Genomic DNA, 23,306 nt, shown 5'->3' on the forward strand with positions numbered 1-23,306 from the left:
GTGGCGAGACCAGGCGAGTCGATACATTTGTCTGTGAGTTTCTTGACTCATTCAAAAACCAAAGTGAGTCACACATACGATGCAGAATTGTGATTGGTCAAAAGTAAAAAATGTGGATGCGCGCGCACGCACGTCGCGTCGATCGTCGATATATATGCATCCGTTGGCCATTTTGAACCGTACATGGCTGACCAGACAGAGGAAGGATCTGGCATTCTGGGCGGGAGTTTAAACAGGTAAATTCTACATTTTAAGAGTCTATGTTTATATGAATAGGGAATGCGAATGCATCAGCAAATTCCAGTTAGTCCGTTAGGTACAAAATGGAATTTTCATGACAAGTATTTTTCTTTAGAAAACCTTGTCACTTGTGCTTCGACTATAGTTTGTAACTGTAAGTTTAACTTTTCGCGGGTACGGTCTATACACGCGCTACTCCTAATGCATACGGTATGGAGCCCAAATAATGCATTCACTTAACAAGCCACAAAAGGCACCGTGACTACACAAACGTGTTTGAGTTCAAACTTCAAAATACTTCATTTTACGGCTGGAGAAAGCCAGAAGCAGCCAAGGTGTCAAAAGTATGATTGAAATTAAGCTAATCAGTGTAGGCCTAGACTTTGTTAAAGACCTAACGTTAAATGTAAGTTAGGCCAAGTTCTAAGTAGATCTAGGGCTAGGCCTAACGTTAGTCTACATGCAGAATTTCTCGTGATACTCACAACCGGACCGCCGGCCAGATACATGTACATGATGTATCATGTACTTTAGCTAGCGCCGGCGCCTATAGACCTACATAGTACATGTATGATGTGTCATGTGTGCTTGATAGTACACATGGTCTAGATCTACATACACACACACACACACACCCTCACCCACAGACAGAGCCCAGTGCATGTGTGTATAGCAGGGGCCGCGGAACGGTTTTGAAAGTGGGGGGGGGGGGGGGCTGACCATGCTAAAAATCACAATCATATGGTCATTTTTACGTTTTTGTACACGGTTTTGGAAAAAAGTGGGGGGGCTGAAGCCCCCCCGGTTCCGCGGCCCCTGTATAGTGTGCGCATATTAGCAAATTGGTAGGCAGGAGAGTCAATTCTCAAGCAGGGTAGAGTAATTCAGTCACTTGTAAAGATAATCCAAACGGTGTCCAATTTTAGCATTTTCTGTTCGAAGAGAAAAAAAAAACTAGACTATCTACTACTAACTGCAATATTAAAAGTTAGCAAACATGTTTCCTGTTTGACATCACATTTTCTCTGATGAGGCTGACACCCCTATCCAAAATGGAAGTTTATTGAACCTGAATATTGAGCCATCTTAATTTTATCATAGTTACTAAATTTCCAGCAGCTATGGGTGGATAATGGATCTAATTCTAAATGATATGCAAGTCAATAAAATGTTCTTTCTTCTAACTAAAATGCATTTGTAAGAAGTTATTTATTTTTTTTTTTATTATTTTTTTTTTTAAAGAATAACTGTTTTTTAGCATTGCCATTGCCATTGGTGTGTATATCCTTCATCCTCCCAAGGAATTATTGGGCCATTGTCTTTTGTTCTAATCCCAGCCTTTCCAATCACACGTCCCCATTCATGAGTTCTGCACTAAATATAGATCCAGATTAGGGTCTAGGCTCTACTCAAGGTACACCAGTAGATATCAAATTAAAAGCATCCAGGAACAGTTTCAGAAACTCATTAAAAAAATCATTTATTAAGTCAATAACTCTTGATGTATGAAAAAGAGTATGAACACAATCTAATCACCATGTTATCAATTGTCTCATATTGCTGTTTTGTATTAAGCATATCATATTCTGTAAATTTTTAGAGGGACCAGGCTCAACTAGCACATGTGCTATTTTTCTGGTCCCATTTGCCAACTTTTGTTATACATGTATGTCAGAATTTTGTAAACTTTTGTTGTTTTGGTTGTTGGTGAATAAATCAAATCAAATCAAATAACTAATCAAAAAAAAAAAAAAATTTGAAGCAAACACAGTACATTAAATCAAATTCAACACCGAGTGCGTAGCTTTAGAGTAGACTCTAGTTTAACTGTAGGATCCATTGTAATTGTGTAGTAAACTGCAACATAGTCGTAGGAGAGGGTCTCAATTTGACTGAATCCCATAATTGTCAGTTTAATGCTATGGTTTTTTTTTTTTTTTAAACAAAAAATGATCATCAGAATATGCAGCGTCAGATAGAGTAAAAATAATAAAACAAAATATTGAATTCAGTATGAATTCAGTATGCTGTGAACAACAAAATGTAGCTTTTGGCCCCCCCCCCTTCATAACATTAGCTTGTTCTTGCAAGCAGACGATCACTGTCACTGACAAAGTGATAGGCAAAGACACAAAATTTTATTTTAATTTGATCTTTCAAAATTATTTTACTGCAAAGATGGAGTTTAAGATCTAGACTAGAGGATATTTTGAAAATTATCTATGATGTTTTTAATAATACTAATTTGTAATTTTTTTTTTCAAATGAGCTGTGCGAGACTTAAAGTCACATTTTCAACTTCCTCCCATTGCAGCATATGCAGAAATTTCATTTGATTCAAAATGTGTTATTCAATGATTTTTCAAATATGGATAGTTTTATCATATATGTTGTGTAGATCTATTGAGCAGCAGGTCAAGGGACATCATGTGCCCAAACTTAATTTACAGTCCTGACAGTGAAAAGTTAACTCAAATTCTAAATATGCTAATTAAGCTGGACACAAATAATTGTGTGGTTCCAGTTCCATACCATAAATAACCCAGAAAGTCAGGTCGGTCGGTCGGTCAGGAAAATATTTTATTTTTTCATTAAAAGAAAAAAAATTGAGCTGCCTGGTGAAACGGGAGCAAAATTCGAAAACCTGTGGGGGGAGGGGGCACTCATGTACATGTATATTGTAGTACAGGGACGTGCCGCTTTGATGACCCCCCTTTTTGAGCTTGTGTTTAAACCCGACATAGCCTGGGCTATTTTGCAATTGTATATTATTAGGCCACCAAAATCTCGGCAGTCAACCGCGCGATTGCGGTGAAAATTGGCACGCATGTTGCCCATGACGTAATTTCCAAAATCATATCGCTAATTTTTTTCCAAAACAATGTAATTTCGTTAAATATGCTGATTAAGCTAATATGCATGAAATAAGATTTGTTGCTCTAAATCACTGAATGAAGCTTCATATAGGCTAATTTTTGGTCTGAATACTTTTTGTAGTATTCTCAACAAATTTACTTGAAAAAAAAATGCTGTATCAAAATTCATTTTTATGTATTTTATTGTTTTCTCAATTTCTTATGTTATGTTTTTTGACCTTTTTATTTTTATGAGTGTTTTTAATGAAATTCTTTGGCACCACTTTTTCAGCCATAAAGATCATAAAATTGATTGATTTTCATCAATAAAGCAAAAATAATCACACACTTCTGAAAAAGCTGAAAACACAATTTGCAATTTTTGGTCCGACGTGCAGGTACAAATGTGTAACTTTGAACCGCGTAACCAGGCGTCGTGAATTTGTTCTCAAAAGATGCGCGAGACTCGAAAGAAAAAAATTGAAATATTGCGGCAAGAGCTCCTCGCGTTACGAATTTCATGCGAAAAATGTCAAGGGGTCCTGATCAAGCCCCCCCCCCCCCTTGCCCTGGCTACATAGGGTTAACAGATTCAAAATATCAAAATTAGAATATTTAAATTCTTGTTTTAAAATTATAATAAAGTATGATATTTTGAATTTGATCATTTGAATTGGTGATAGGCTTTTAGATCCTATAGCAAAATAGTACACTATGACTGGGGCTTATTTTTGTACATACATGTACATGTACTTTGTTTTTCAATTTCTATTTTTCTGCAGATTTCAAGTTCTAAAGACCTGATATCTCCTTGCCTCATCTTGGTTGGACATACACTACAGTTTGAATTTCCATCATACATGTACAAGGAAATAGTGATGCTTATGCACCACCACAGTTGAACAGGATTAGCAAGTGAGTGTTTCACACATAACTGTAACTTATGGCAGCTGCTCCTAATGATGTGAACCAGGCTATTTTTGTGTATTCATGTGTTTACTGTCAGTATCAGACAGGTAAACTAAATAAATACTTAAGTCATCTAGAGTACGTCCACCAAACAGAAAGGGGATTTAGCGTCACATGTGGGATAGAAGGTTGCCAAAAGAAGTATTCCATTGTTCGCTCACTTTCACGTCACATAACAAGGAATCATAACATTAACATAGGCCAATGTGTAGCTATTCAACATGACAGGCCAAACGATAGTGATGGTGATGAATCCGATGATGGATACATGCATTTGCAGGAAGGTAACGGTGAAGAAAATTTGGACCCAGAAGAAAATGCACAATATGCACTATCTTCGTACTATTGCATTATTTATTCTGCGATTGAGGGAAGAGAAGAAAGTACCTGCAAATGCCTGCACCCATATAGTGAGTGAGATTAACAAACTATTCGAGATTAGCAATGTTGAAGTAAGGAATGCTGTTTTGAAGGTGCTGCAAGAAAATGGAATAGATCAGATAAACATTGATGGACTTGAAGATATCTTCACCTCCTTCCATTCCATTTCACGAGCACATCATCCTTTTTTGAAAAATTCTACGTTTTCAACTTTTCTCATTTTTTCCCTCTTTTTTTTTTATACCAGCCTTTCACATCTGTGCAACTGTCAATTTTCAATCAGGTGTTGGAGAAATTGGAGCACTGCTGTTACTCACATGTTATGCTGCATGAGAAAATAGAGCTCCTTCTTTGTCCAAAGGCCAAGGTATTTGCATTATAATATTTGAGCCCTAATTAATTATGCAGATGAAAATTAGTCAAAAGCTACAATACAAAGCTCTTAAAGTCTACTACCAGTGTACCAAGTCTCATCATCATAGCTTATTTACTGTTATTGCAAACTATACTTTTCTATTTTATGAATACATAATTAGCCACCATATTGAGAAATGGATTTAGAAAAAGAAAAAGAAATTAAATGAAAGATGTTGGCTGAGCTGTTGATTCCCCAGATTTTAACATTAATATTTCATCAACTGAATGTCTGATTCATATAATTTTGTTCAGTTCTAGAATCTGCAGACTAAGGACTATAACATATCTGATTTGAAAAGAAATCTACATTTTCACTCTGACAAAAGACTAAAAGCAGAACTTTGCTTATTATAGTTCAGATTGGTAGTGATGTCAAAATGTCTTCATGCGCACTCGCTAAAGTGTATTACATTTTATCACTCGCGTAATTTTTTACAAGACTAAAATGATGCAAAAGATATCACGGGCGCACATCGATAGACCAGGGCCCCATCTTATAAAGAGTTAAGATTGATCCGAATCAAATCGAAGTCCAATTCCCTATCTCCAATGTACAGAGTTACGATTGATATTAATCACAAGTGAAATTGAGATAAGACAGGGCCCAGAGGTGACACCATTATTAATCTGAATCTGGGTCGCACTTTAGATTGTAGATTCTTAACACATTTATTTATCATCTTGCATAAAGGGATGGAAAGGTTTTAAAGGTTTTATAGTTTATTTTCACACACAGTGCATCAATTGTGGTGATGTAGTTATACTCTTAACCATTTTCTAAACCATAGGGCCTATGTGATATTAATGTACTTTTGGAAGTGTAACTTTGTATTCTTGTTAAGTGCCTTCGTGGTTGTGTGCAACATAAGATGCTTACCACCACTTGCAATATGATTGTAAAGTTATATTACTACAAGACCAGTCATTATTACATTTTGTTATTCCCATAGTAAAGAAAGTTCCATCAGCCTAACTGGACCACTATCAGAAATTATGTCTTTCTGGATAAATAGATATAAAGAAGATTTTTTTTCAATAGGCCTATTCAAGTTTTTTTCCTCCCCCCCCCCCCTTTTCTAGGAGTTGGATCCTGAAGAACCACAACCTCACATCCACATTGAATACAATGGGAGAATTGAAGATGTTTTGGCTGCAACTGGGAGAGTGAAGGAGTTTGCAATCGTGGCTGAAGGAGAAGTAGTTGCTCAGACAAGTGACGTCTTCAAGGCTGTGTGCATTGTGATGGCAGTACACTATGTGTTCAATATGAGTTACCACCCAAAGCTGAATGCCTCATTGATATTCATCCAGAAAGTGATCATGAATATGAAGGATAGTAGCCCAAACCCAAAGAAGGTTATCAAAGTTTTGTTTCAGGTGAACTCCAAATTAAATGCTGCAGTTTAGCCAGTGAGAGAGTAACATAATGGTCAAACCTTTAAAGACCGTATCGGAAGCGAAAAATGAAACTGACAAATTATACCCCAATGGAAAGCTTATAAGCTACAGAATACCACAATGCAAGTTTCATGCATTTTCACCACTTACCAGCAGAGTATTTGCTATAGAAACGCTCAAATTTGAGATCTTCGAAAATCGGCATTATTGCTCTCCGTACGGGCCTGAATTCTCTGACGTCACGTTATGAGAACGAAGTTGTGATTACATGTGTTTGCATGTAGAAAAGTTTTATTATTTTTTTGTTTTCCAGATTACAAATTCGAATTTTTTAAACAATTTGCACAGGAAAATAACGAAAGTATTTCGTGCTTAAATGGATGAAACCTACAGCTGTAGACCATATTTTTTTTCTCATTTCTTTGTTTTCCTCATATTTGGCTATGATTGCTATGTCAGGCAGAACTTGCACATAATCTGAATGCAGATACAGATGAATAGCTACACTAAATAAGTGGCAAAGGAATGACCAAAATATGGTCTAGAGCTGTAGATTTCATCAATCTAACAGGAAATACTTTCAATGTTATTTTCGTGTGAAGATCGTTACAAAAATTTTGAATTCGTAATCTGGAAAACTAAAAATTATCGATTTTTTCTACGTGCAAACGTATGTAATCACAACTCCATTCTCATAACATGATGTCAGAGAATTCAGGCCTGTAGGGAGAGCAATAAAACTCATTTCAAAGATCTCAAAGTCAAGTGTTTCTCAAGCAAATACTCTGCTGGTAAGTGGTGAAAAATGCATGAAACTTGCATTATTGTATTCTACTTCTTCTTATCTTTCCACTGATGCATAGTTATTTTGGCTTCCGAGATGGTCTTTAACCTACACAAGTTGATAGAATGCTATAGATTGATTTACACAAACGATATATAAATGTGCCTATTAAAGATCTAATTTGTTTTTAAGTGTTGATCTACAAGATTTTGCACAGAAGTATTTGAAAGGGGAATAAAGAAATATATTATTGTGAAAATATGTGGTATCCCTGTACTAGTGGGGCTGCCATTTTGTTGATAATGTGAAGTATTGCCGTACTTCTACCTTCAATACATGTATCATTTGGAAACGTTTTAGTCATAAAGATATTTTAAAGCAATGAATAAATTGAAGATTTTTGATAACATAAAATATTTGTTATTAAAATTTGAATTTACTGAAAATATATTTTCATTTGAGTTGAAAATGAAATAAAAAATATTTTTCTTCTCTTGGAATAGTCTAATTTCAAATGAAATAGTGCTTGCATGGCAAAACAGAAACTAATGTATGCCAACTGCATTCTGACTATTGAAGTACAAATGCCTTTAAGTAGATGAGTGCAATAGTTAGCACTACTGAAGCCGAGGGAAGAAGCATCCATAAATTTGAATACATTTGGAGTCTGGCAGTACGTCACATTATCAACAAAATGGCAGCTCCCATTTAGTACAGGGATAACACATATTTTGACAAGAATATCTTTAGTATTTCCCTTTCAATTACTTCTGTGCGAAGTCTCGTAGACCAACACATACAAACAAATTTATCTTTAAGAATTGGCAGTTGTATTTTGGGTTGGATTTCCCTTTAATGTAACATGTTGCGATATCTTGGTCATGTATTTCAGAGCCCCTTCAAGAATGGGAGCCAGACTATGCTCAGGTTTGCACAACTTCAAAAATACAGAAGTATAAGCCTGTTTTAGGGCATTTGTTCTAGCCCCAGTAACAATGACAGTCGCTCCCGTTTCTTTTTCTAACCCTGTAATTAGGCTGTGAATGACATTTTACAAGCACTCTAATCTTTCTTCAGAGTCGTTCTAAATCCATCCACCAGCTGCAGGCACAGTAATCATAACATTAGAAATCAGTCTTAGAATGTTCCCAGAAGGTCCTACCCCTAACTGACCAAAAATGTAGCATCTTGAGGATGTGCAGGACCCGAGTAATCCATATCTGAGCAAAAGATTTTAATTTTTTTGACTTCTGGGCTCTGCTGAGCTGGATATAGCATCAAGTCACATTGCATCATGATTTACCTACGAAGTATGAACATGTTTTTAAGTGTGTATATAATTACTACAATGTTGATCTTTCTAATTAGACTTTGAATTTCGATGGTTAAAGGTTAGACCTTTCTTTGAGCATTTTACTTTGAGCATTGTAAATACATTTTGAAGGCCAGATGCCAGTTTAAAGGTTCTACAGATTTTCCAAATTGGTCCGTTATTGCTTGAAATGTAGATGGTTAGGTCAAAACCAGCATGAATTTTCTCAATATTTTTCCAAATTTGCTGTAAGCAGTGGTTTGCTTGTGCTTGAAATGTAAATGATTAGGTCAGATGCACTGGTATGAATTTCCTTTAGATTTTCCACATTTGCTAAGCACTGTCCTGATGCTTGTTAGCACTTGAAATGCAAATGGTTAGGTCAGATGCCTGTATGAATTTTGAAGATTTGCTACAGACTGGCCTGGTAGTGCTTCAAATTCAATTGGTCAATGAATTTTAAATTGTTAAGGAGTATACCTAGTTAATTGATGCTTGTTACTGTAAGGGTGATATATCATTGGTTTGACATACTTCTGTCTTGGCTAAAAATAAGGGGGGGGGGGGGAAGAAGCCATCTGTGATACTGATTTTGATAGTAAATATGATAATGATGCTAGCAATATTTTAGTCAATATTTCAAGCTTTGTAAAATTACACTTGGAAAATAATAGCTCTGATGAACATAATTGCAACTTCCAATTTTGGGGACACTGAAGTTAAAGGTTTATTAAGCAATATTTTGAAATGATTTGTCTTCAAATTCACGGGCCTGAATTATCTGACATTATGCTATGAAATGGAGTTGTGATTACATGCATTTGCACATCTATAGAAAAAAAAATCGATAAAAAAAAAAAAAAAAATCCAGATTACGGATTCGAATTTTTTAACGATTTTCACATGAAAATAACATTGAAAGTATTTCCTGCTTGAATTGATGAAACCTACAGCTCTAGACCATATTTGTTGTCATTTCTTTTTTTGCTGCTTATTTGGTGCAGCTATTTATCTGTACTAGTATCTGCATTCAGATTGTGTGCAACAGTTTTGCCTGGCAAAGCAGTCATAGCCAAATAAGAAGCAAACAAAGAAATGACAAAAAATATGGTCTGCAGCTGTAGGTTTCATCCATTTAAGCACGAAATACTTTCAATGTTATTTTCCTTTGAAAGTGGTTAGAAAAATTTGAATTCGTAATCTGGAAAACAAAAAAAAATAATTGAACTTTCTACAAGCAAACAGATGTAATCACAAGCCCGCTCTCATAGCGTGACGTCATAGATATCAGGCCCTTGAGGACAGCAATAAAGCTCATTTTTGAAGCTCTTGAATTTGAGTGTTTCTATAGCAAATACTGTGCTGGCAAGCTCTGCTGGCAAGCGGTGAAAATGCATGAAACTTGCATTGTGGTATTCTGTAGCTTATAGGCTTTCCATTGGTGTATAATTTGTCAATTTCATTTTTCGCTTCCGATATGGTCTTTAAGTTAAACATGTTCAAATTCATCAAAATGAATAATATTTACTTGAATATCAGATGGAAGAGTGTTTCATTCTAAAGCACCTCTATATTGGAGTGTGCATCTACCACAATTGTTTTTTCCAAGAAGGAAGAACAAGAGAATTAAAAGATTGACTGAAAATTTTTCCACTACCTGCATTATTATGCAAACTTATTTGAGACATGTATACCTAAACAATGGATTTTGATTATGCTTCTGTTCTCTGTACATATACTTCTCAGAGAAAATTGAATAAGCTAATAAGTTTATTGGTCTGTTTTTTTTTCATATGAAAATACAAGTTACATAATTTCAAATTCAATGTTTGAAAATAAAATATTTTATGCGTTATTGTCAATAAAATGCCATTCATAACTTGACAAAAGAACCGTGATTTGTGAATCATTGACTCATTTTAACTTGACTCACTTGATGTACGAAAACAAATCTGTTGACTCACCTCAAGTGGGTCATTTGACTCACAAAATTTTTAAAAGGGTCATCTGGGGGACAAAATCAAAACCCGGCCACATGAGTCATTTGACCTACTAAGGTGGGTCTAAGGACTTACTTAAGTAGGTCTGTGGACTCATCTTAAACTCATGTGGGTCCTATGACCCACCTTAAGTGGGGTTAGTTGGGTGGAGCGATCCATATAGTGTGTCATGTGACACACATATGTGTGTCATGTGACACACAAGGGCGAATTAAATATGTCGTGTGACTCACTTCAAGTGTGTCATTTGACTCACATTAATCGTAAAGGGGGTCACCTGGGGGACAAACTTGAAACTCACGTAAGTGAGTCATTTGACTTGGAAAAGTTTTCAGTGTAGCGAGAGAGCCTTCAGTACACAAGGCATGAGTAGGCTGCACATTCAGACCCTTATCTCGAGTGAAAGGTTTGCCCAGCCGTCGACCGGGCGATTGCGACGAAAATTGGTATTTAGCCAAAATTGTGTATTTAGCCAAAATTCATTAAATGTATCATTATTTCTACTTTTACTGATTAAACTTAATAAATTTTGCTTTGTTTATGATCAGAATTAAGTCTGGAACGATTTCCATTAAAAAAACAATAAAAAGCAAAAAGTAAAAAACAAACAAATACATAAAGAAATTCATAAAACAATAAAATACATAAGAAATTTTATTTCCAAACCGAAGTTTTTTTTTAATTGCGATTGTTAAGAATGCTACAAAGAATATTTTTACCAAAAATTAGCATTCTAAGAGCTTTAATTAGTGAATTAGAGTAAAAAGTATGATTTATGCATAAATTAGCATAATCAATTCATATAAAATAAAATCTCATTATTTTGAACAATTTTACCATACAGCCTTGTAGATTACATCGCACACTACAAGCGTGCAAATTTTTGCATCGCTCGTGCGATCAGCTGCCGAGATCTTAAAGGGGGGAGGGGGGGGGGGGGCATGCCCCCCCCCCCCCCCGGGAATGACAAGAATCAAAATACCCCGAGAGATTTAGGGTTAAAAAGATAAAATTGATTTCAAGCAGTAAAAGGAAAAATGATACATTTAAGAATTTTGGCTAAAAACACTATTTGCATGGATTTGTACACAAATTCCAGTTTTTGAGTAATTTTTGGTCTGCATGCACTTACGAAACATTGCGTTATTTCGAAACCGCGTACCCGGGGGTCACAATTTTGGTCTCAAAAGTTGCGTGAGACTTGAAAGTAAAAAGTCAGCGAGCAACGCGGTCAAAAAATTTCAAGCGGTGGATTTATTGCGAAAAATGCCGAGGGGGGGGGGGCTGAATCAGCCAGTCTTTTTAGGGTTAAGAGATCTTTTATGCAACAAGTGATCTTTCAGAATTCTTTCCATGGACACTCCTTGGTCTTTCATTGATCTTTCATATTGATCTCTCACAAGCCCTACAGTGATCTCTGCAAAAATCTTGAGAGGGGTCATTCCATCTGGATTCACCCAGTGGTTGCACCCGACCGTCCCAGATTTCGTTGTAATTTGGTACACATAAAATTCACCATGGGCCATGATGGCCCACGTACAAAACAAAAAAAATAAGTCCAATTGGTCCGTCGGTTCTCGCGCTACGGCCCGTCGTTTTCTCCTTGTTTTGACAAAAATGGACGTGACCTTCAACTTTCAATGGCCACTGCGTCGTAACGTGTTGACCAATTTTCATGAAACTGGTACCATTTATTAGGAAATTCAGAGATGAATCCAAAACAAGCATCAAATAATGTATTGGAGTGATTTATAAGGTTGTGTATTTGACCTTGAGTTTGACCCCCCGTACAAATAATTTTTCAACTTGTTTTTCGTGTATGTTAATTATTTATATGATATTGACAAAATATGTTAAAACCAATGATGATATTTTATTTCTTCACCTTTTAAAACTCTTTCAAAGATACCATGAAATTTCACTCTAGTCCCACATACTGATATTCATGTTAGTAAAAGTGTTACATGATTTCTTCCAATCTTAAGTTACAGTATGCATGCACATGAAAAGAAATAAAGCTCATCAGTTCACAAATGAAACATTAAAGGAGAATGAAACCCTTGAAACCAGCTGAATCCATATCAAAGAGAAAAATCAAAGAAACATATTGTTGAAAGTTTGAGGAAGATTGAATGAATAATAAGAAAGTTATGAGCATTCGAATATTGAGATCACTAGTGCCATGTAGATCCTCCCAACGGCAATGCGACCAAGATCTGTGATATCACACACGTACAACTCCCTCATTACTTTAGTACTTATTTCACTTATATTCTCACTTTTATAGAGTCTCTATCACAAGGTGAGGTGTTCTCTTTATGAGATGACAAGTACAGAGGTTTCACAACATTATATCATTGATGAATCGTTTGTCACATGATTAGAATGAGCAAAAAGAGATGTTTTGGGGTATATTTTCGGTGTCCAAATGGGAGAGTTGTACGTGTGTGACATCACAGATCTTGGTCGCATTGCCAATAGGAGGATCTCCATAGCATTAGTGATCTCGACATTCAAATGCTCATAACTCTTTTATTGCTAGTCCTATTTTACTCAAAGTTTTGTTGATCTTATTCTTTGATTTTTCTGCTTTCACAAAAGCTAACTTGCTCCAAGAGTTTCATTCTCCTTTAACATTTATGCTCATGAATATGTATCTGTTTAGGCATTTTGATGTTCAGCAATATATATCATATATATATATATATATATATATATATATACAGTGCATCCCAGAATAAACGAAACCGAGATTTAGCGATGATTTATCATAACTTAATCATATATACATATACAAATGACCTATCAATGTAAAGCTTAGTTAGAATCTCCTCTTTCATCTGATATTACTTATATTATTTTTCATTCACGCATAAGTGAGCAAAAACAATTTGAACTAGATTTTAATTCGTCATGCGGACGAATTAGGTGGTCTGTCCTTATTCTCGCCATCATGATCACTATTACCATGTTCAAGCAGATCAATATGATCTTCATGATGACAACGGAATGTTCATTATGGATGGAATATTTGTGAAAGTCGGGAGATGATAAAGAACTGTGAAAAGGGTCTCTTTGATATATGAAAATACATGTGATATGAAAAAAGTAATTATAATCTGTTTAATCTTGCTAAATTTTAACTTTTATACCTTTTAAATACCAAAAAGGATCATGTACGAGGTGGTAAAAAGAAAAAAAAAATCGAAAAAAAAAAATCATGTTGTTCACCCCAGGACTCGAACCTGCGCCCCGAGAACGCAAGTCAAGTGCGTTATCCATTGAGCCACGATATTCCCCATAGAGATTACACGTTCCCATAGAGATTACACGTAAGCAAATTTGAGAATTGCAAATCCAATTTTGCAAGCGAAAATGGGCATGATCCCGGCATCTGATAAAAAAATGGAGGGCACACTTCCGAAAGCTGAGAATCTCAGCTACAACATATTCAAAGTTAAGAGATAACTGATAAAAGAAAATGGAGATATAGCTCACGAAATAGAAGAATGTAGAATCTAGTTTTGAGAAAAAGTCATGTCCCATAGAGATTACACGCAAAATGAGTAAAAATGACATGCCTTTATTATTTGCAATTTTTCAAGATGATCCGTTTATTAAATGAAAAATAAAGGCAATAACTCAGAAAGAGTAAGACCTAAGCTACAACATATCGAAAAATTGGGCGAAAATTGACCAATATTCACGGAGTTAGAGCCTAATTTGCATAATTGTTATGACGTCATAACAAGCAAAATGGATATTTTGATTTCCGACGCAGTTTTGATGACGTCATGATCAAATTGTGAGACAATGGTAACAAGAAATCAAATCTACAACTCATATTCTATCGACATATGAAAAAAAAATTGGGGGTCAACGGACTATTTAAAGAGCTACAGTGAATTTTCAATAGGCATGTTTTTGCCCATATATGGCCTATAGTGAGAGCTCGCGCGCACACGTGCTGCAAACTTCAACGGGTGTTAATTTCGTTATTAATGGTCGTAGAAGGTTGATCAAGGTATGGGCAATTCCAGCGTAACGGACATGACGTTCAGACAAATTTTTGTAATTCAAAGGTTTATACAGTAGAATTAGCAGTCTTTTGATAATTGCTACTGAGCTTATCAGACACATTTAAGTATCAGTTACATACACATGAAATTTCAAATCGTTTCGTTGAACAGTTGCGGAGAAATTGCACTCTTTGTCAGCGTAACGGACATGACACGAAATGGACGAAGCATTTTTACCTCCTATTGCTTATCAAAATTCCTGTGAATTCTTAGATTGCATGCACCCGACGCTGGTGTTAATTTAACCTTAAGATCATGCTCTATCCATAAAATGGTGTTTAACAAAAGTTTTACAGTGCATTCTGTATTCATAGCTCAAAATGTAGTGTAACGGACATGACACATGAAGCGTAACGGACATGACAGTTTCGTCCACTTTTTGTAAGCGAATATAATTATTTTATTACAAGATATGGTACAAGTCTAATTGGTTACTTGTTAAGGCTAGAGGTTAGAGACACACATCATAACTGGTAATCTGTAATATCTCCTATTATTTTGCAATTTGAGAGGGGGGCTTTGCGTACAATATTTATAAAACAAAAAAATATTTGGAAAAATTTCTTTTACACCAGTTAACAACAGTTAATTATTATTTTCCAGTTACTACCATCCGCCACATCTAATTAAAAGAGAAAAAGTTGATAGTAAAGATTATTTTTTATTCATGGCTTACTATTTGACAATATACACTAGCGTAACGGACATGACACCCTTCCGAAGTGAACTTCATCAGCACTTCTTAGTTGCAAAATGAAAGAAATATGAATAATGAATGTAATTATTAACAGCAAAGTACCTTTACTAACATTCTTAAGAAAAAAATGTAGACATTATTGGCACTTTTGGCAGGTATTATTAATTTAATAGCTATAGCCCACATGATAATTTTATATAGAATACAATGCTTTAATAGTACCATAGGCACACTGAGAAGAGCAAATCAGATTTTTTTGTGAGAAGAAAACAAAATGTACCAGACCTGATTAAATCCAAGATGAAAATACACCTGTATTATAAAATGTATTTTATGATAAAGAATATGTACTAGTATTAATGTCAATTTTAAGATTAAAAAAATGATATTAAAAAGTATTTTAAATTTTGATAGCAGTACCTGGAAACCAGTCTTTCATTATCGATTATGTACGAGTTATAAGGTAATCGGAATGTTTGTAAATCGCTTCTGAGATTTTTTTCATTCAAAATAAAGATCCTTGGTATAATCATCCTTTCATCAAATCTTGGATGTACTAAATCTTACGATCTTGCTTGCTGACAAATGTGGCTGTATCTAATTTCATTGTATTGTCTGCGCTGCTTGATACATCATTCAAATCATGATTATGGCTGACCAAAATACTATGATGACATAATTTATTGATTGCGCCACATTCCTTCCACAGCCTCTTTGCTTTGTGATATTAAGAAGTGCCACTGTAGATTCATGGATTCATAGAGCTACATCATGTAACACAGATATCTGAATATTTACAAACTTGTTTTAAATGTGAGCCAGTGCCATCACTGAAGAAGTTGAGGGTTGGTGAAAGTCAGATACTTTGAAGCAATGTCATCAAAGATCTCATGAATTCACAAGTTGGAGTTTTATCATGCTCCAAACTGTCAGTGCAAACACCTAAGATCATCAATTATTGTTCAAACACAAATGATGCAGATTGTGATCTGAGTATGTTGCCAGATTTAGCTGCATCTTATCCTAATATTATGTGGCATACCGTTAATTCTTAGAAAAATATACCAGAACAAGAGCTGAACTTTCATCATTTACCAACTTCTAAAAATAGCTAGAATGACATGCAGATTCTAGGAGTTATTACATCCAGCTATCCTCAAGCAATTGAGACTGACCACAGTCTGTGACACTGAGCCTAATATTTTGTTTTTGTGAATGCTGCCTTTTGTCATATATTAGGTGTCATGTCCGTTACGCGAATTGTCATGTCCGTTACGCCATTTTTATGAAAATGAGAAGTGGTCAGGGAAAATGATTGCTACACATGGTAGGGGGTTTAATTCTAACATAGAATCTGAATCTGCAGTACCTTCAGACAAATTTCCTGTAAGCCGTGAAAACTTTAAGTGAAAAACGTAACGGACATGACACTGATAATGGTAAAGAAATCACATTAATCTGAAGATCGATTTCTCTAAAATTGATGAATGGCATGAAATATCACAATGATTTTCTGTTGATTTAAACATTAATCATCTATACAAAAGTTAAAAGAGACCTGTGGGACCTTATTTGCTTTTAGTAGAGACAGGAAAGATGAATTGTTTAAAAATAGCCAAATTTTTTAGATTTTGCAATTTATTATTTTATTTTTTTGATGATGGAAAAAACCACAAAATTTTATCAATATTGTGATTTTTCTATTGGAAATTGAAACTTTATAGATTACTTTTTAAGAAAATTTGACTGCTTAAGTGAAATCTGAAACTTCATTTTTTCTCGAAAGTGAACATTTTCCATGGAATTGCCCGTATCAAATTGTTCAGAATTATATTATCGGTGCATTGATATAAAAAAAATGGCGATCCTATGTTGCATAGTGCTGTTACGCGCGGGAATGCGCGCGTAACCGTGCGCGCAAATTTTTGAAATCCTTAAAATGACCTACATGTAATTCGTACTCTACTTTGGTCAAAAAGTGATTTTGAGCACTTTAAAATTTTGACGCGCGCGTACGCGCACGTCGTGACCTTTACATGACCTTTGATGACATGGACAGTTGACCCTTGACCTGAAGTTAATGTGATGTAAATATGATTAATTTTTGATAATTGTTAATGACGATATGATTGATAATGTGATTTCACAAAATGGCGCCTGGATTACGTCACGATGACCTAATGACCTTGAAAAAGTTGATTTAACTTGAAATCATAGGGCTTGATGACTGACAGAAATTTGAAGGAAATTGACCATCTCGATTTTGAGTGAACGTGTGTACAAAAAAGTGTACGGAAGAAATAAAAATAAACTAGATTTTAATTCGTCATGCGGACGAATCAGGTGGTCTGTCCTTATTCTCGCCAACATGATCACTATTACCATGTTCAAGCAGATCAATATGATCTTCATGATGACAATGGAATGTTCATTATGGATGGAATACTTGTGAAAGTCGGGAGATGATAAAGAACTGTGAAAAGGGTCTCTTTGATATATGAAAATACATGTGATATGAAAATAGTAATTATAATCTGTTTAATCTTGCTTAATTTTAACTTTCATACTTTTTAAATACCATAAAGGATCATGTACGAGGTGGTAAAAAGAAAAAAAAAGAAAAAAAAAATCACCTTGTTCACCCCCAGGACTCGAACCTGTGCCCCCGAGAACTCAAGTCAAGTGCGTTATCCATTGAGCCACGATATTCCCCATAGAGATTACACGTTCCCATAGAGATTACACGTAAGCAAATTTGAGAATTACAAATCCAATTTTGCAAGCGAAAAACGGGCATGATCCTGGCATGTGATCGAAGAATGGAGAGCACACTCCCGAAAGCTTAGAATCTCAGCTACATCATACCAAAAGCTCAGGGATAACTAACAAGAAAAAATGGAGATATAGCTCACGAAATAGAGGAATGTAGAATCTAGTTTTGAGAAAAAGTCATGTCCCATAGAGATTACACGTAAAATGAGGAAAAATTACATGCCTCTTTTCATCGCAATTTTACACCATGATGCGTTTTTCAAAATGAAAATTCATGGTACCTAACGAGAAAGAGTACATTCTAAACCACCACATATCGAAATCTGGGCGAAAAATGATCAATATTCACGGAGTTATGATCAAATTTGCATATATTTGATGACGTCATTTTTGAAAAAATGAAATTTTCAGTTTAGGCGCAATTTTGATGACGTCATGATCAAATTGAGGGACAATGGTGACATGAAATCAAATCTACAACTCATACTCTATCGATATATGAAAAAAAATGGGGGTCAACGGACTATTTAAAGAGCTACAGTGAATTTTTAATAGGCATGTTTTTGCCCATATATGGCCTATAGTAAGAGCTCGCGCGCACACGTGCTGCAAACTTTAACGGGTGATAATTTCGTTAATACTTGTCGTAGAAGGTTGATCAAGGTATCAAATTGTTCAGAATTATATTATCGGTGCATTGATATAAAAAAATTTGGCGATTCTATGTTGGAAGATGCAATTACGCGCGAAAACGCGCGCGCATGTGCGTGCGAGCGTTTTTTTGCAAAATGCTTAAAATGGCCTGAAACGTATGGAAAATTAATTTGGAACGAATTTGAGCATTTTAAAATTTTAATGCGCGTGTACGTGCGCGTCGAGGTGCGCGCGCGGAATTTGATGAAATTTTTAGTTGACCGTTGACCTGAAGTTGATGTATACCAAATATAGTTGATTTTTGATGACTCGTTATCGAGATATGATAATGACCTGATTTTTACAAAATGGCGCCTGGATGACGTCACGATGACCTAATGAGCTTGAAAAAAGGAGGGCACACTTCCGAAAGCTTAGAATCTCAGCTACATCATACCAAAAGCTCAGGGATAACTAACAAGAAAAAATGGAGATATAGCTCACGAAATAGAGGAATGTAGAATCTAGTTTTGAGAAAAAGTCATGTCCCATAGAGATTACACGTAAAATGAGGAAAAATGACATGCCTCTTTTCATCGCAATTTTACACCATGATGCGTTTTTCAAAATGAAAATTCATGATAACTGACGAGAAAGAGTACATTCTAAACCACTACATATCGAAATCTGGGCGAAAAATGATCAATATTCACGGAGTTATGACCAAATTTGCATATATTTGATGACGTCATTTTTGAAAAAATGAAATTTTCAGTTTAGGCGCAATTTTGATGACGTCATGATCAAATTGAGGGACAATGGTGACATGAAATCAAATCTACAACTCATACTCTATCGATATATGAAAAAAAATTGGGGGTCAACGGACTATTTAAAGAGCTACAGTGAATTTTTAATAGGCATTTTTTTGCCCATATATGGCCTATAGTAAGAGCTCGCGCGCACACGTGCTGCAAACTTTAACGGGTGTTAATTTCGTTATTAATGATCGTAGAAGGTTGATCAAGGTATCAAATTGCTCAGAATTATATTATCAATGCAATGATATAAAAAACGGCGTTTCTGCGTTGCGTTGAAAGCGTTGCGCGTTTCCGCGCGCGCATACCTGTGCGTGCGCAAATTTTTGAAATGCTTAAAATGACCTAAAACGTACTTTACTTTGGTCAAAAAGTGATTTTGAGCATTTTAAAAATTTGACGAGCGCGTACGCGCGCGTCGTGACCTCCAGGTGACCTTTGATGACATGACCTGTTGACCCTTGACCTGAAGTTGATGTGATGTCAATTTGATTGATTTTTGATAATTGATAATGGAGATATGATCGACAATGTGATTTTACAAAATGGCGCCTGGATGACGTCATCATGACCTGATATCCTTGAAAAAGTTGATATTACTTGAAATCATATGGCTTGATGACTGACAGAAATTTGAAGGAAATTGACCATGTCGATTTCGAGTGAACGTGTGTACAAAAAAGTGTACGGAAGAAATAAAAATAAATAAATAAAGAATAAAGAAAATTCTAGCGAAATCAATAGGTGATCTGTCATAGACAGACCACCTAATAAAGAATAAATAAATAAAGAAAATTCTAACGAAATCGATAGGTGATCTGTCATCGACAGACCACCTAATAAAGAATAAATAAATAAAGAAAGAAAATTCTAACGAAATCAATAGGTGATCTGTCATCGACAGACCACCTGAAAAAAAATCATCTTGTTCACCCCCAGGACTCGAACCTGCGCCCCCGAGAACTCAAGTCAAGTGCGTTATCCATTGAGCCACGATATTCCCCATAGACCTGAAGTTGATGTGATGTCAATTTGATTGATTTTTGATAATTGATAATGGAGATATGATCGACAATGTGATTTTACAAAATGGCGCCTGGATGACGTCATCATGACCTGATATCCTTGAAAAAGTTGATATTACTTGAAATCATATGGCTTGATGACTGACAGAAATTTGAAGGAAATTGACCATGTCGATTTCGAGTGAACGTGTGTACAAAAAAGTGTACGGAAGAAATAAAAATAAATAAATAAAGAATAAAGAAAATTCTAACGAAATCGATAGGTGATCTGTCATCGACAGACCACCTAATAAAGAATAAATAAATAAAGAAAGAAAATTCTAACGAAATCAATAGGTGATCTGTCATCGACAGACCACCTGAAAAAAAATCATCTTGTTCACCCCCAGGACTCGAACCTGCGCCCCCGAGAACTCAAGTCAAGTGCGTTATCCATTGAGCCACGATATTCCCCATAGAGATTACACGTTCCCATAGAGAAAAACGGGCATGATCCTGGCATCTGATCGAAAAATGGAGGGCACATTTCCGAAAGCTTAGAATCTCAGCTACATCATACTAAAAGTTCAGGGATAACTAACAAGAACAAGTGGAATGCCTCTGGCCGTCTCACCTGCATCACGCGATTCAATATAGCAGCAGTGCTGATTTTGAAAACTACTATAACTCGCACAAGATGTTCAGTGATACTTGGTTACTCTTATTTCCACGTTTTATGAACTAGACCAATACACTTATAGAGATATGATGGCAATTCAACAAATACCCCCAACGTGGCCAAAGTTCTTTGACCTTACATGACCTTTGACCTTGATTATGTGACCTGAAACTCGCACAGGATGTTCAGTGATACTTGATTACTATTATGTCCAAGTTTTATGAACTAGATCAACACACTTTCAAATTTATGGCTGTAATTCAACAAATACCCCAATTTGGCCAAAGTTCATTGACCCTAAATGACCTTTGACCTTGATCATGTGACCTGAAACTTGCACAGGATGTTCAGTAATACTTGATTACTATTATGTCAAGTTTCATGAATCAGATCCATAAACTTTCAAAGTTATGATGGTAATTCAACAGATACCCCCAATTCGGCCAAAGTTCATTGACCCTAAATGACCTTTGACCTTGGTCATGTGACGTGAAACTCATGCAGGATGTTCATTGATAATTGATTAACCTTATGTATAAGTTTCATGAACTAGGTCCATATATTTTCTAAGTTATGATGACATTTCAAAAACTTAACCTTAGGTTAAGATTTTGATGTTGATTCCCCCAACATGGTCTAAGTTCATTGACCCTAAATGACCTTTGACCTTGGTCATGTGACATGAAACTCAGGCAGGATGTTCAGTAATACTTGATTAACCTTATGGCCAAGTCGCCGTCGCCGCCGCCGTCGCCGTCGGAAAAGCGGCGCCTATAGTCTCACTCTGCTATGCAGGTGAGACAAAAAATGGAGATATAGCTCACGAAATAGAGGAATGTAGAATCTAGTTTTGAGAAAAAGTCATGTCCCATAGAGATTACACGTAAAATGAGGAAAAATGACATGCCTCTTTTCATCGCAATTTTACACCATGATGCGTTTTTCAAAATGAAAATTCATGATAACTGACGAGAAAGAGTACATTCTAAACCACTACATATCGAAATCTGGGCGAAAAATGATCAATATTCACGGAGTTATGATCAAATTTGCATAAATTTGATGAAGTCATTTTTGAAAAAATGAAATTTTCAGTTTAGGCGCAATTTTGATGACGTCATGATCAAACTGAGGGACAATGGTGACATGAAATCAAATCTACAACTCATACTCTATCGATACATGAACAAAAAATTGGGGTCAACGGACTATTTAAAGAGCTACAGTGAATTTTCAATAGACATGTTTTTGCCCATATATGGCCTGTAGTGAGAGCTCGCGTGCACACGTGCTGCAAAGTTTAACGGGTGATAATTTCGTTATTACTTGTCGTAGAAGGTTGATCAAGGTATCAAATTGTTCAGAATTATATTATCGGTGCATTCATATTAAAAAAAATGGCGATCCTATGTTGCATAGTGCCGTTACGCGCGAGAATGCGCGCGCATGTGCGTGCGCGTTTTTTTTTGCAAAATGCTTAAAATGGCCTGAAACGTATGGAAAATTAATTTGGAACGAATTTGAGCATTTTAAAATTTTAATGCGCGCGTACGTGCGCGTCGAGGTGCGCGCGCGGAATTTGATGAAATTTTTAGTTGACCTGAAGTTGATGTATACCAAATATAGTTGATTTTTGATGACTCGTTATCGAGATATGATAATGACCTGATTTTTACAAAATGGTGCCTGGATGACGTCACGATGACCTAATGACCTTGAAAAAGTTGATTTAACTTTTAATCATAGGGCTTGATGACTGACAGAAATTTGAAGGAAATTGACCATGTCGATTTCGAGTGAACGTGTGTACAAAAAAGTGTACGGAAGATATAAAAATAAATAAAGAATAAATAAATAAAGAAAATTCTAACGAAATCAATGGGTGATCTGTCATCAACAGACCACCTAATAAAGGATACCAAAAAATCATTTGGCGGGGGGTATCTGAATTTCAAAAAGAAAATCACATGCCTAAAAAGTTCAATATCTGCTCTTTCATTTGATACCTTAATCACAAAAAAATGGTCTAGAAGTAAAAAAGTTATGTTCCCTCGAAACAAAGCTTTTATTTCCATAATTTCATTAAATAAACTTGTTTTCACCGGTTTCCCACAGAAGCTTTCGCTCGGTTAACAAAAGACTTAGGGCATGGCTGATCTTCAACAAAACGGAGTGTCGAGTGAGTTTGAAGGCTAGCCTGTAAAACCTCTTCATTCTATGAAATTATTGAAATTCAAGCCTTATTTCAAATAGCCAGAACTTTCTTAT

General features: G+C 35.5%; 1 long non-coding RNA gene across 1 annotated transcript; it reads left to right on the forward strand.

Annotated features, from left to right (window-relative positions):
- Nucleotides 1-157: 157 nt before the first annotated feature.
- LOC129284184 (uncharacterized) lies at nt 158-10,146 on the forward strand. Its single transcript, XR_010294423.1, has 4 exons — nt 158-236; nt 3,878-4,010; nt 4,729-4,812; nt 5,943-10,146. It is a non-coding gene; the product is annotated as an uncharacterized LOC129284184 (long non-coding RNA).
- Nucleotides 10,147-23,306: the final 13,160 nt, after the last annotated feature.

This window comes from Lytechinus pictus, chromosome 8 (assembly GCF_037042905.1).
Source record: "Lytechinus pictus isolate F3 Inbred chromosome 8, Lp3.0, whole genome shotgun sequence".
NCBI classification, from domain to species: Eukaryota; Metazoa; Echinodermata; class Echinoidea; order Temnopleuroida; family Toxopneustidae; genus Lytechinus; species Lytechinus pictus.